Source organism: Rousettus aegyptiacus, unplaced genomic scaffold (assembly GCF_014176215.1).
Source record: "Rousettus aegyptiacus isolate mRouAeg1 unplaced genomic scaffold, mRouAeg1.p scaffold_m13_p_4, whole genome shotgun sequence".
NCBI lineage: Eukaryota > Metazoa > Chordata > Mammalia > Chiroptera > Pteropodidae > Rousettus > Rousettus aegyptiacus.
The window spans coordinates 152,179,704-152,194,406 of NW_023416307.1; the positions used below are offsets into that span (position 1 = coordinate 152,179,704).

General features: G+C 50.9%; 1 pseudogene; it reads left to right on the forward strand.

The window, feature by feature from the left end:
- The first annotated feature begins 13,755 nt into the window (after window positions 1-13,755).
- LOC118602050 lies at window positions 13,756-13,871 on the forward strand (annotated as a pseudogene).
- Window positions 13,872-14,703: the final 832 nt, after the last annotated feature.

Below are 14,703 nucleotides of genomic sequence, written 5' to 3' on the forward strand. Positions count from 1 at the left end.
AGACTAAACAAACGCATTGGGCAGTCATTTCGTTTGAACTTGAAAATTTTTGTGTTTCTTTCACCTCAAGGTCGGTTTCTTTTTCTTTTTTTTTTTTTTTGGTGGTGTGGGGAGGGATCGATTTTCTTGTTTTCTACTGGAAATCATCGCTAGGCGTTTGTTTACCTTAGGCCCTGTGGATGGTCTTTTATGTATTCTCACACAAGCCACAGCCAAGATCACTTTCAGCCCCATGTGCATACCTGGTACAAAAATCTCTACCATCATTCCCTCTGTCCCCTGTAACACTCATAGAGAGCCTCACATAGGCCAAAGAGAGAATTTGAAATTCCTGGTTTAAAAGGCACAGCAGAGAAGAGTTTTGGGGCAAGACTGGACCCAAATGCATGACGTTAAAACCGAATTCTGACACATCCTCCAGCGGCCTGGTTCACTCTGGGGGACTTGGGGCCCCTGGCCTGCATTTCTGAGGGCACCCCCTGGAAGCATTGACTCTGAAACATGAATGCACAGGAGGTGGTCCTCATTTCCGGAGCAGGGGGTGCGGGCAGAAGCAGGGGGACCTAAGGCTGAGGCCCCACGGAAGGTGAAAGTTGGGCGTGGCCTCGGGTCTGGGAAGTTGTGTGGCTGTCCATCAGTCACAGTCTCAGGTGAATGGAATCGAGGTGGGGGCCAGTGGGGAATGGGAGCTACTGTCATGACTGCGGGATACCAGGGACCCGCTAGGCCCCTGGCCTCGTCCCATTGCAACTCAATTTTACAGTCAAGGCGGCAGCTCAGAAAAGGCAAGTAGCCAGCCTTAGGCCACACAGCCTGGCCCTCTATTCCCAGAGCCGCAGGTCTTAGTGCCCCAGAATGAAGACAGGACCCCACCACCCTACTGGTATCTCCCGTGTGTCAGGCCCTCGGCCTGCGTCATCTCATTTAGGCACAGAGCAGCCCTGGGAAGGAAGGCAATGTCATTCCCATTTTCCAGGTGAGAAACAGGCTCAGAAAGGTCAAGGAGCTCGCTCAGGGTCTCACGGATGGTGCGTGGGCCGTCAGGCTCCAAAGAGTCCGCTTCTAACTAACCCCGCTGGCAGGCTTCGGCCCCCACCCTCCTTCCTGGGCCGCTCTCCCTCCCACCCGTGGGACTGCCTGCCTTCAAAATGTCCCACCTGCCTTTGGCTTGAAACACTAGAGCTTGGGGAGAGAAAACACTGGAAGTGGGAAAAAAAAAAACAAAAACAAAAACAAAACCACCACCATTGGTTCATGGAGTGAACCTCCAAGTTTCCTTTGGGGGCCTGACTCAAGTGGAAGAGGAGGGTGGGGTGGGGGGTGCCATTGACTTTACGACTGTGACATTCGGTTAATTCTCTCTGTCCTTGCCTTTACTATTTCTTCTTGCGCACTGCCTACAGGAATGCCCTGCGGCGTTGAGAGGCACGAAATAAATAACAGCAAACAAACAATGAAAAATCACTTTTCAAGGACCAAACTGTTCAAAAATCCAAAGGATTACAGCTGTATAGGACAGAATGTGAATGCCCCTTATAATCCTATCCCCAGAGAAAACCACTCTTTTTAATGATTAGACATTTTTTTGTGTGTAATTATGAAAACTGTACATATTTAAAGATATATTAAATGAGTTGAAAAATCAGTAAATGCCTCCAAGGCAGGCCAGGGTCTGGGAGCGCACCCATCATGTGGGTTACCCGGTCTCCCCATCGGTGACCCCTGACTTTTGACTCAGATTTAACAGAACAGGCCAGGACTGACCTGCAACACAGAACAGATCACAGGGCTCCGATCCTCACTGCCCATGGCACACGGGACCCACCCCGTCCCCATCCCTATCCATCTTCCTGCTGTTCCTCAAGGGCCTGGCCCAGCCGCCCTCACACACTCGGCCCCAGGTGTCGGCTTGCCGCCTTCCCTCCCCTCGGGGAGAGCCACCCTGACCTTCCCACTGACGGTGTGCGGACATCCACAGATGACCCCTCCCTCCCACCTCTCCTCCCTGCCGGGCCTTGTCTCCACAGCACGCACCCGCCTTCAGACCGCTATGATCACTGCTATGTCCCCAGCACCCAGAACAGTGTTTGGCACACAGCAGGTGTTCAGTACGTGTTTGCTGAATGATCAAAGTCAGGGCCCATCTTTGCCAAGGCCGGGGAGAAGACAGCGCCTCCCCCAGCAGTCCCCGGCTTCGCCGCCCCAGCCTGCGTCGGCACTGTTCCCGTGGGCGGCTTCCTCTCAGCTGTGTTCTCATGCCATTTAAAAGCTCTGGGAGGCTAAAAGTTCACCAAGTTCAGCTTCCTCATTTTACTGATACGGACAGTAAAGCCCCCAGGCAAGGACTCTTGCCAAACGGAGAGAACACCCTCCATGGGGCGTCGTGACCAGAGGTCGCCACGGCCGATCCCAGGCATTCTGGACACATCTTACTGAGCGTAAGAGCACGGAAAGAGCTTGTAGGCTGTCTCCCCAGACCAGGTCGGGCTTCCCCATCACCCTCGTGGGCACCCTTTACATCAAAGCACTGGACACTCATGATCAAACAAAGACTTAACTATGCCTTTGCAGGGTCCTGTTTCTCCGCCAAGCAGTAAGCTTCGGAAGCACAGGGTCAGAGCTCGTTCGGCTCTCGGGCCTCCCTAGCAGCGAGCACAGTGCCCGGCACATAGCAGTTGCTTTGAGGGACAGCTGACTTGCTGTCTCATGCCCTGCCCTGCCTTATCCTGGCACTTAGGGATGCTTCACATGTTCCCCGTCCTGCAAAAGACGTTTGGTGCCCCCTCTCCTCCCAGAGCCACCAAATTCAGAGGCTAACATCTAATAGATGGCACCACCAGCTTTGGAAGAGAAAGTCTTGGTGACAGTTCCCTTAGTGTTCTCCAAGGCGTCAGCATGGAGTGGTAGCAGTGATCTGAGACCTAAGCTCTGTTACTTGCAGCCAAAAGCATTTAATCTAACCAGAATATCGCCTGTAACAAGAAGTCTGGAGGTGGGGAGTCCAAGATGGATGCAATGATTCGAGAATGCCATCGAAAACGGAGGCTTTCCCTTTCTGCTAGACCACCCTTACGACCTCGTGGTCCTAAGAGGGCTGCTGCTGTTCAAGCCATCACCTCCACATTCCAAGAATAAGAAAAGAAGGTCAGTCAGATCCCCTCCTTTTATCCAGAGACATAGCTTTCCTAGAAACCCCTACTTCTACCCAGCAGACTGCCACTTGCATCTCGCTGGCTAGAACTTCATCATTTGGCCACCTTGCCAGGTCAGGGAAGTTAGAAAGGTGAGGATTCAACTACAGAGTGGAAAAGCTGAAACAGTGAGAGAGGAGTAGGTCAGTAACACCTGGAGAAAGCCAGCGACTTCTGTCAAAACGATTGTACTTTTAATGTAACTTTTTATCGGTTCTCTTATTACAAAAGCAATGGATACACATTGTCATTTATAAAATAAGGGTTTAAAAACCTCTATGATCCCATCACGCAGACACAACCACTGCTTATTCCTGGTCTCTAGGATCCTTCCTGATCTTTCACACCAAGGGTTGTCCTGTAATTAACCTTTTCACTCGATAAGGCGAATAAAAAAAAATCATTCCGAATCATTAAATGTTCTTTGCGGAATCATGTTCTATAGCTGTGCGTTTCCACTGAATAAAGTGCCATGATTTATGTATCCAATCCCTTCATGTTGGGTGTTTTGATGTTTTTAAGAGTAAAAGGTGAGAAATGAACACTGGCGACTCTTCATGGCTAAATCTTCAGCCCGGCAGTTCCCCTTCTCAGAATGTGTCGTGAGGAAATAATCTTGGATGTGCACATTCTTTAGAGCTTTCGAAATATCCTACCAGGTGGACGGTACAGTCCCTCCAGCAGATGCCCATGCCCATTCCCCCCAGAAAGTTTCACCAACGCTGCAAAAAAGATAGGCTGGGGGAACAGGAACGGCAGCCCAACCCGGCCCCCTCATTTCCCAGACGAGGGGACAGAAGGAAGCTCTTACACAGGGACACGCCGCTTGGCCCGCCCCGGAACCCGGGCTTTGGGACTGCGTCGTGCCACCTCCCGGAGGCAGGGAGAAGCACCAGGGCACAGGGAAGTCTGGGCAGCCTTGGAAATCAGGAGTGGGTGGGTGCCGGGGTCCCCGAGAGAGCCAAGCCCAGGAGACCTTGGGGGGCTGCTGCCCTGTCGACCGTGGGCGTGGGCGGTCCTGGGTCTGGAAGTCGCCCTGGGCAGCCACATCCACGTCTGGCTTAGCGCTGCATCGCCACTCAACCCGCACGACCCCGAGCCTCTCACTTTCCTGTCTCTGGGTTCAATAAAATGAGGAAATACGGCTCAGACCCAGGTCCTCTTGCCAGCCGTTCGGCCTGTTATGAGCTGAATGATGTCTCCCCCAAATTCACATGCTGAAGCCCTCGCCTCCATCCAAGGCCTTAGAATGTGACTGTATTTGGAGGTAGGACCTTGAAGGAGAGAACTAGAGTTAAACGAGGTCAAAACGGTGGGGCCCTAATCTGATAGGACTGGTGTCCCTAAAGGAGAGGAGGAGACCCAGTAGGGCGCACACATAGGAAAGGCCACGTGAGGTCACAGCGAGGAGGCAGACATCTGCAAGCCAAGGGAAAGGGCCTCAGAAGAACCCGCACCTGCCGTCACCTCGGTCTTAGACTTCCGGCCTCCAGAACTGTGAGTAAACCTCCACCGCCTCCCCCGCCCGGTCTGTGCTATTTTGCTGTGGCCGCCCCAACGCCCGCTTCCTGGGAGCGCCTCTCAAGTAAACTACTTGTCCCAGCATCTGCCTTTGATCACACGTGGGAAAGAGAGATATGTTTTGAATCCAGACCAGACCCAGAGACATACATACACACTACCTGGACAAAACATAGGTTTGGGGGGCAAAGAGCAGCCACTGAAGCTGCAGAGCTCAAGGCTCTATTCCAGGGGCGATGGCTAATGGCCACAGAAGCAATGGCTGCTGCCACAGAACACTGAAGCAGGAGCGTTTGGGCCAGACAGACCTGGGTTCAAATCCCAGCTCTGCCACTCATTAGCAAGACAATCTCAGGAGGTAAATAACTTGCTAAATCCCCATTTCATCAGCTGTGGGCATAATAACAATAGAGACCTCACAGGATTCGTGACTTGAGGAAGACAGAATGGAGAGCGTGCCCGACGCGCTCGGCAGAAGGCTCCGCCCTGTCCGTCCGAGACGGAGGTGGATCTGTGCCACTCAGTTCCCCCTTCGGGAAAGCGCTTGCTGGGCAGCTGCCAGGGGTGTGGCGAGCTGACGGCCAGTCTCCAGCCACAGCACCTTCCGCTGGGCTCGGGCTTGAGAGCAGAAGCCATGCTCCCTGAGGACGGCCCCCAGCTAATGAGTGAGCACCGCAGAGTGCTGAGGCCGGGCCATCCGGTTCCCACACGGAACTTCTCCGAGGGAAGTCCTTGCTCTGGACCAGCCGAGATGTCCTCGGACCCATGCGGCCCTCTGAGGCTCTCCCGCCCAATCCTGCGTCCTCCCCTTTCTACCTTGCACAGGCAGTCCAACCCTCCACTCCATACCTCCAAAATGAACCCCTTCCCTCTCACTTGGGCGCTCTGAAGAAAAATGATGCTGAGACATCTTTCCCTTCCTATTATTTCTGAATTAGACCTACTGCACGAATTGGCAGAACACAGAGAGGTTTTTCGTAGGGCTTCATTTGAGAATCTCGGGGCTTTTCACCGCAGTGGGACCCCTCCAAAGAAATCAGGCTCAGTCCAAGCTCTTATATTGCAAGCAATACAAATAGACTCTACTTAACTTACAGGAAAAGGAACAGGAGTGTATTGGGATGCTGTGAGATACTCAAGAGAACTTAAGGAAAGGCCTTAAATAGCCGGCCCCAGGAGGTCAGGGGCCCGACAGCTCCCAAACGCCTGGATTAGGCAGCTCTTTTCTTTGGTTCAGGACACCACTGTTGATATCGAGAAGGCAAATCTTAGTCCTGGTAACATCTCACTCAGAGATCAAATTCTGGGGACAAAGTGTCTAATTGGCCTGGGAGGTGGTGGGCCCCTTGGGATGCAGCTCTTCTTCCACAGACGGACAGAACCACGGACTGCATCCCAAGTGAGACCAAGAAAGCGAGCGAATGAGCCCACCAGATGGAAAAATGCCCACCCTGCCCCAGTCATGCCAGGGGCGCCAAGCGCTGGACCTCCCAACGCCTTTCCGCCCGTTCCTCCTGCCTAAGCCACTCTCCGTTCCTCCCCCGAGGGCTCGACTTGAGTTTCTCGGGTTCGGTGTCACCGTGCCTGATTTTAATGTTTTTCATCTCCCGAAGTATCAGGTAGCGATTCAAGGATATACTCAGAAACACTCGTTAGGGGTGCGGTACACTGCCTCCCTTTCCTCCGAGAGAGCGAGCCACCCCTCCCCCACCCAAGCCCTGCCTCCGCTCTCCACTGCCAGGCAGCACAATGGGCCCTGATAGGACCGATTTTATCATCAGGCCTTGGGGTTTGGGCAGCCTTTCAACACCTTTAAAGGCTATTCTGCACTCCTTGAACTTTTCGGATTAAGCTCCTTATTCCAACTCTAAAGCACTTTGGGTAGTTGGGGGAAGTCATTAACATGCAGAAGGCAGACAGCTCAGCCAGGAGGCTCACAGCAGGTGATGTGCTACCCTGCCCATAGCCTCTGGGGAGGCATTCACCTTCGAATGCTGAAGGCTGCTGCCTGCCAACACCTGGGACTCTCTTCCTAAGAACCTTTGTGGGTTTCGTTTGTTTTCTGATTGCTCACAGGTCAATCTGGTAATGTAGGGACTTAACGGGCGGGGGAGGAGCCTCACCCAAAGGTGAGAGGGATTTGCTAGAGAAATCCACCAGCTCCCCTGCCCCTCGGAGTGGTAACGCAGGCTCCCAGAGTCCCTCGGGGAACAAGGGAACTAAGTTGAGTTTTTAAAAACTCAACCGTCTGCCTTCCCTTCCCTGCCCCCACTTCCCACTCTACTAGTGTTTCCTTGGATCGCTCCCAAATAAAGTACTTGCGTGTAAATCCTTGATTCAGAATGTGTTCCCCCAGAAGTAGACTTCAAGGCAAAGCCCATCCTGACTCAGTCTCTCACCAGAAAGGCGTCGAGGACAGCAGCCCCTCTCTGCAGAGGGATGGACAGGCCAGGCAGAGCCCCCTGGCCAGCTGGGGAAAGCTACCTGTGCAAGCTGCCTGCCTTCTCCCCTAACGGGGGCCCCACCCTGTGCACGGAGCTGCAGGTTCTGCCCTCTGGGCCTGGGCGGTGCCAGGAGGCTGCTGGGAACTGAAGGGCTGCGATGCCAAAAGCCTTGCGCTGCCTGTAGGCACATTTCACACTGACAGGCTACCGGGGGTGTAGGACTATTTTTATTTAAAACACTAGTTGCCATAGTAACAGCCGCATAACCCAATACTTATTCTAAGTCACACAAAAAAATACCCTTGGGAAGGGAGAGAGAGAGAGAAGCCCCCTGAGCCTGCAGTGCAGCCCTGGGAACCAGACGGCAGGCAAGCTTTGCAGCTCCTGGGACAGGGGAGGCCACGCCAGCCCGAGTGCAAGCTCCTGTCCAGCTCCAGGGCTCTCGCTCCGCAGTCAGGGGACAGGGGTGGAGGCCCATGCAGCACGCCGCGATCTGGCACTCTTGGCCTTGTCAGCTGCTCCCTCCGGAGTGACCTGTCCATGGGTCAAGATGGATGCTAACAACTTGGCCCTGGGCATGGGCTGCAGGAACCGACAGGAAGACCTGCACCCAGTCTTGCTCCACGGCACGCTCGGGATGCAGGGAGATGACGGGGACCGGACGCGGGCCCCATCCGCTTGGCCTTGCGCAGAGGAGCCAGGGCTCGAGGAGGGCCGAGCCAGACCAGCCCACCTGGGGAGCACCCCGAAGGCGCAGCAAAGGAAGACACGGAAGGAGCTGGCTTTTCAGAGCCAGACGGAGAGGGCGTTTTACGGCGGCCTCTGTGGCGCACGCCCTCCCTTCCCGGGGCCCCGAATCCAGCTTGTGTACACCTTGAACTGTTTCTTTACTTCCTCATTAGCATAAAGGCCGGGGCTGGAAATGTTAACGTCTACGGCCCTCGGAGGAGCCCCGAGTGCCCGCCGACACCTGCAGCGGGCTTGGACCGATGTCATGTGGCCGTGGTGCTTCAGCATAATTAGTAACTAACATGATTAGCAATTAATTAGTAATCTTAACATGACAGGGAGAAGCCCAAACTGCACCCTTCCCCTCCTCCAGGTAGTTCAATAATAATAATGACAATAACAACAACAGCTACATTGATTGAACACTTGACACACGCAAGCGTCTGACTCACTAGTTCCTCACGCTGATCCCGCAAGAGGCCCTCGTCATGCACAGTCTACAAATGAGAGACTCCGGTTTCCCTGTCCCCAAGGTTAGGTAACCCGCACAAGCAGCAGGTGTACCATGGAGCGGTGACCTGAATCCAGACCTGTCTGGCTCGTGAGTGTGTGCTTTTAGGCATCATGCTATGACGGTGCTCACCTGGGACAGCCTTGCCCAGGATGACAGTGACTAAAGAGCAGAGGCAGGTGTGTGCAGAAGCAGGGACGAGCCAGCTCTGGCTTTGTGGGCGACGATGGGGCTGGAGGGAAAGGGCCGGCTGCTTATCAGTCTCAGATCTTTGCCTGCTCATCTCTTCGCCCCCCAGGCCTGGTTTGGCAGCCATAACGCCGCCTTCGGACTAGCAATACCTCCCCTTCCGTTTCGAGACCTGGAGAAGGGAGGAGTGGCCCAGTAGGTAGCTGAGAAGGCAGCCAAGACATCTGTCCTGCTGAGACCAACAGATCTGAACTGTTTGATCTGGAGAGTTCCTTCAAGCCTCTGTTTTCTCATCTTTCAAATAAAAGTGATGTGCACCTGTGGCAGATGCTGTCAGGGTCTCACTCCTAGCCACTGGCCTTCCTCAGGAGGATGGCTAAGGACGGTTTCACGAAGTCCGTAGCTTCCTACCTGAGAGTGTCCTCTGGCCACAGCCAGTGAGCTCCCCATTTGAGGGACAAGTTACAAGTGCCCCAAAGCAGCCTCAACCAACGAGGGTGGGAGTTGGTGGAGAGATACTCCAGCTCCTTGCCTCTGGGTGGCATGATTCTGAGAAGCGCACCCCGGGTTCTTTCCAAGGGCCCCCCCAGCACTGGAGCCCGGGTGCCCGTCGTGTGCGCTGCGCATCCATACGCTCCTACTGGTTTTCCTCCCACCTCGGCCTCACATCCCCTCACCTCCGCCACACCTCCTGAGAGGACCTGCTGAATAAACCACCCGGGGCTTCGTCCCATGGTCTGCTTCGGAGAGAACCTGATCTAAGACGTCACCTTGTGTAGTTCAGGGCAGATCGAATGATGATGTATGCCGAGCTAACCAGTGAACCCTTTAATAACATCTAGTATCTCCTGTTGCGAATAATATATACTTGGGGGTGGAGTCGAGTCCGGCTGTGGGATTACTTTGTACATTTTGGGGCTCTACACTTCCTGAGCTGGGACGCCTCCCATGTGGGATTAAATGTGGTCATGGATGATCATTCGCCAAATTTTTGATCGTCACATGAATCACTAGACTCTACCTTCTAGATCAGATTTTTTTCTAAATTCTCTTATAGCTTGTAAGAGAGGTTGCATGGAGCAGGTAAAGCCTCGGACCGAAAATCATGCAGTCGGCACCCTCTTCCCCTCACCCTTCAGGCTCACGGTGCCTTCCCGCTGCCCAAAGACAGATCCACCACCCACCCCACTGTTAGGCAGCCAGTCAGACGTGAGCGACAGAGGGACAAAGGGACAGGGGCTCGGCTCCGTAACCACAGAAACTTCCCTTGAAGACCTTCCTTAAGCACCTGCCAGAAATACCTTTTAGGGTTATAAATTACCCCAAATCCTACAGCACAAAGGCCATAAAAGATGCTGACCTAAACCAGCTACAAACGCATGCACAAAAAGTACTGTCTCTAACTTTGGCCTCATTATAATCTCATGACTATGCCTGGAAGTTCATGAATCTGTAACAGACTGAATTCTAGGTAAGCACCTGGGCACTAGGCAAAGTTATATAGCAGCCAGGTGTCAATCAAGGTGGCCTAAAAATGTCTTTAGGACCACCCCATCACGGCCCCCAAATATAATGCAGACCTCACCCCCACCAAAGTTACAGATCTCTATCTTCCCAGGGCTACGGTACCCCCTCCTTAGGGGTAGTAACCTCGTTTCCACATAGCTAGTTTTAGACTTGACCTGTCTTCTACTTCATAATGTGCTTTTAATAAACAAATATTTCTTACAGTCACTGAGCTGAAATTCGTTTCTTTGGCAGCGAAAAGGACGTAGAGGTATGTGTGTTACCAGAACTCTGAGCGCTCCAACGGTACCACCACCACCCACCGGAGAGCCCCGGTGCTCCCTAAATCTAACTACCAAAAACAAAACTACACTATAAACAGATTTGGACTAAGGTGTGACGGACATGTTCCAGCGTAGGAGGGACCTCGCACTGAGTAGGCATGCACCTTGGCCATCTGGGGCAGAGCTGGAAGAAGGTCGTCCCTTCCCCCAGGCTTAAAATTTCTTTTAACCCGTTTCCCGTTTGCCATGAAAATACTCGCGGGCAGTGCTTGCAGCTGCAGCGTTTACCCCCAGATAACTCGCGGATTACAGTCCTAACTTACCTCAAAGTTTGCCATGCATCTCCCATGCTTTTCAGAGAATTACATCAAAACAGGATTGATGCAATAGGGACAGCTCGTTTGAAAAGAAGACAGATGCCATATGATCTTAAAAAAAAAAAAAAAAAGGATTGCAAAAGGGACGACTGTAGCCGGATTCCGTGGTAAACTTAGGGCAGTGAAATGGTGTGACAAGGAGGAGGTAACAATGTTGTCAACATTCCACAATGATACCGTGATTGAAGTAGACAACAGAAATGGAAAGAAAAACTAAGGAGCCATGTGTCATTGTGGATTATAACAAGAATGTGGGAGCAGGGGACTAGGCTGATCAGATGCTCGCTTATCCAACTGAGCGCAAACGGCACCAAGTTTTGGTAAAAGAAATTCTTTTACCACCTTCTACACATTCCAGTGCTGAACTCCTGCATCCTGTTCAAGAAGGACAATCCTGAGCCCACAATCGGCCAGGTAAACTTCGGACTGACTGGCGGTGATTGAAAGAATCCTGGAAAAGCATCATATGCCAGAGCAGCAAAGTCCCTAAGGCCGTCGTGCTCTGATGCCACCCTCTGCGCCTGCCTGGAAGATGTTTCCCCCTGGAGCTTACCACCAACATCAGGGACACGGAACCCAACTGGTCGCTACAAAGTTTGCTGCTCGTGCAACGGCTAGGATGGTGAGACGATCCGGAGGGAAACACGATGTTTTTGTGCAGAATGTAATGTTCCGCTGTGTGTTGCTCCGTGCTTTGAAATTTACCACGCAAAAAAAAATTATTAAGTACTGATCATCATACACGTTTCTGTTCCGTTAGGATTAGGGACAAGTTCTGTTTAGAAATAACTCCAAGAATGTTTTTTTATATTTTATTTTCACATTGAAAGCCAGTCAGATTTGCTTCAGCCTCAAAGAACATGTTTATATAAAATTAAATTAATGCTGGCAGAGAGCTGCACTTTTTTTTTTTCTAAACAGGAAATAGGTTAAATATCCTGTATCAACTGAAAATTTCATATGCTTTTTGAATTCTACTCATAATGTATCCTTATCTTAGAAAAATAGAACTGGGGCCACACCCCCGCCAACAGGTTGAATGGGAGTCAAATTTCTTGACCTCTAATAGGAAACCCCCAATTTCGCTTAATCTGTTGGCTTTTGTGTCCTCTAATTCCACGGGCTGCTTTGTGCATTTTCAAAAAAGAAAAAGAAATCAGTACACGTGTGACGTATTATCTGAATTAGAAAATTAAAGAGAGGTTTGCCTCCTCCACCCCCAGCACCTTCCCCTGTTCTGAGCGGAGAGCCTCACACTTTAGTATTGAAGAGAGAGTCAAGGAGAGGGAGGAGCTGTTTTATATGCAGCTCCTCACTCTCACTCCAGGGGGCTGATTTTAGACTTCGAGATTCTTTTTCAAGCTGGGATGCTGGTCATTCCAAAAAGGTCATCTTTGGAGTCTCGCTTTGTTCCTTTAAATCCATGTTTCTCAAAGAGCGATGTCCCTAGAAAAACCCCTATGTCCACCTCTGCCCTCATGCCCCAGAGATATTTGAGCGGATCAGAGAACGCTGCTTCCTCCCCTGTCAAAGGCCACAGACAGCTTGAAAATCCGATGCTTCACAAAGAATCATGTACCTGGAGAATTAAAAGCCCACAAATGAACCAGTTTGTTCATTTCTATTCTATTCTAGTGCATGAACGTGATTTTTTTATAATTCATGATTATTTATGGCTATTCCAGGACCATGAGCTAGACTTAATGCATACCCCCTAAAGAGAACATTCATTACATCAAAGAGTCACAGTAGAAACACGCAGGCTACCCCTTGGAGGTGTTTGACATGAATGTGGCAGGTATATGTTCTGCAGATAGAAGTTCTGGGGGACTTCCTGACATCTGGAAGGGAGCATTTCCACCTCCACCCAATGCTCACGGCAAACTCTGCTCAGAGCTCTTCTACCAGCACACTCCCCAGGCTTCTTGTTTCATACACAATCCTCTTCATTTATATCTAGATTCAGGAAAATTAAAAATACCAATATCAAAACAACTAATGATATGAGAAAATTTTCAGAAAGATTCTTTAGACAGACACACAGAGCTATGGTCATCACCTTTCAACATGACCCAGCACAGCAGTACCACCTGGAGAGAATGCTCTGTCAGTCTCCAATGGGCACCTGAGTCAAAGCTTACTCCTTCACATTGGATCACAGGAGAGACTAGGAGACAGGAGCCCTCCGTTCTGGACATTTGCGTTAGACTATGTTGCAGATTTAACCATTAGGAAGGGAAGGGCCTGGAGTCAGGAAGCTTTGAAACTCCAGTTAAAGAAAGATATCTGATATGTTCCCATCCTCATTAACCAGATGTCACTGATATGGAGGGAGCCATAGACCCACACCCAGACATGGAAGATAGCCTCTTCTTGAGCCTGCTTGATCTCAAAGGAGGGGCAGGTCCAGCCCATTTCCAGGAAGGGGTCATTCCTATAATTAGGAGGTTCCAGCATATCGCTCTACTTCTCCACCACATCTCCGCCAGCTCACATCAGCTGGGTGTCCAGAAGCACATCATGACGTTTCCATCAGCTCCCTTCCTCCCTCCCTCAATTGCCCAAGCCCCATCTCTTCCTTCCTCCCCAGAGTCCCAGCTCTACCTGGAGAGCCAGCATGGCTTTGCTGCAGAAAGCTCTGGTTCTGTGTAATATTTAAAAATATTCCCTTTGGATGACTGAACTCCCTTCAGAGCAGAGCTTAGATAAGCTATAACTTATTTTGGATTCTGTCAAAAGTAGATACCAGGATAGGGATTTGAGTGCAAGAAATTTTACTTGGGAAGTGACCCTAGGTAATATTGTTAGGGGAATGGACAAGGAAGGGTATTTTCAATCAAGCTAGTTATCTCTGGGGGCCACTGGAGCTTAATGCCATCCACAGGGATACTCTGAGAGTTAGTGGAGAACAAACACCTTAAAGAACTGGGGTTTTCGTTAGTTAAAGCCTATTTCCAGGGGCTCATCCCTGGAACTTTGGGCATGTTTAAGGTTAAAACTGTCATCTACGGCCATGCCACTCTGAACAAGGCTGATCCCATCTGATCTAAGCTAAGCAGGGTCGGGCCTGGTTAGCACTTGGATGGGAGACCACCTAGGAAGACCAGGTGCTGTAGGCATAAAAAAATAAAAAATAAGCGATTGTAAGCTGACAAGGTCCTTGCAATCTGTGAGGTCAACCAAGGGTTGCCTAACCTAAGAAAAATTAAAAGATAAAAATTAAATTGTCTTCTGCTGCCAGAATAAGCCCTCAGGTAACAACAAGCAAAGTCATATAGCCGGAAGTCTGATGGCAGGCTGGTAAGGTGAGCACCAGAAGAGGGGACAAGGGATTCTTAAGCTCATAGGATTCTCTGTCTCTTTCCAGTCTTATCAAAGACCGCTTTCTATCAGTAGGGAGACCAAGGGAAGGAGGCCAAGGAGAGAGAATCCACTCTCATCACTTTTTTAACATAGTGATTTTTGAGATAAAGATTCGAGAAGATTCTCAGGTTGAAGGACTCCTCTAAAAGGCATTCTCTGCTCAGGAACTCCATTGTCCTGGCCAAGACTGTCTCAGAACTACACTGTGTTCTGAGGCTTTCCCTGCCTACTCTTCTTCCTCCCCATTATCCTTCACAGGACTTTCCCCTTATGAAAACTTCTTGCTCATCTCATCCTGCTTTAACGTCTGCCTCTAGGAGGACCTGTAGTGACGCAAAGCTTGCAGGAGACCATCGCTTGGTTTGCAGCTGTCCACTACTGTGGTGCTGAAATTAGAAGCAGGCCAAGCAGTGTGCTACAGTAACAAACTATATCTGTGTTCTCCCTCCCAGACTGGGTAACCATTCAATGTGTAGCACATTACCTTGGGTCTCCTTAGTCAGGGGAAGCAGCTGGTACTTTCAAAAGACTTCTTTAAATTTCAGGAGTGAGGGATGAGGAGATTACCACAAAACCACAAAGTAGTAG